We start from the raw sequence: 902 nt of genomic DNA, 5'->3' as shown, positions 1-902 counted from the left end.
ACGCTTGGGTAAGAAAGGGAGATAGCTCCCTCGTTACTAACAAGAAATGACCCAACATAATTTGGGTACCTGAGTCTAGCAGGTGATCTATATTACAGGTATGTCTTCGAACACACAGACAAAATTGGGATCTTGATAGTGGCTGTTCGAGACATATGACTGGGGACAAGTCGAAATTCCTAGACTTGTCGTTGAAAGAAAAAGGATTCGTCACCTATGGAGACAACAACAAAGGAAGAATCTTAGGCACCGGAAATATTGGCAACTCAACCCACATAATATTCGAGAATGTTCTCTACGTAGAAGGTTTGGAACACAATTTATTGAGTATAAGCCAATTATGCGACAAAGGTAATACTGTGTCTTTTGACTCTGACTGTTGTATCATTCGTGATGTATTATCTAATAACATTAAATTTGTCGGTATCGGGTAAATAATATTTATATGGTTAATCTGGAGGATGTCACTTCTCTTTTCTCAAAATGTCTTATTTCAAAAGGAGATGACATATGGCTTTGGCATAGACGTGTCGCTCACATACATGTGAAGCATTTAGAAAAATTATCGAAAAATAATTTAGTAATAGGTCTTCCTAAACTCAATTTTAAAACTCAAGATTCCTGTGACATGTGTCAGAAATGTAAACAAGTCAGGAATTCATTTAATAAAAAAGAATGTGATATCCACTACTAGACCATTGAGGCTTCTCCATATGGACTTGTTTGGACCATCACAAATTATGAGTTTTGGTGGGAGCTATTACGCCTTAGTTATTGTCGATGATTTATCTAGATTCACCTGGACTTTATTTTTAGCATCAAAGAGCGATGCTTATAAATCTTTTAAATGTTTAGCCAAGCAAATCCAAAACCAGTCTACCTAAAGATTATTTACATTCGAT

Source organism: Lupinus angustifolius, chromosome LG18 (assembly GCF_001865875.1).
Source record: "Lupinus angustifolius cultivar Tanjil chromosome LG18, LupAngTanjil_v1.0, whole genome shotgun sequence".
Lineage (NCBI taxonomy): Eukaryota > Viridiplantae > Streptophyta > Magnoliopsida > Fabales > Fabaceae > Lupinus > Lupinus angustifolius.
This window is presented reverse-complemented; position numbering follows the sequence as displayed.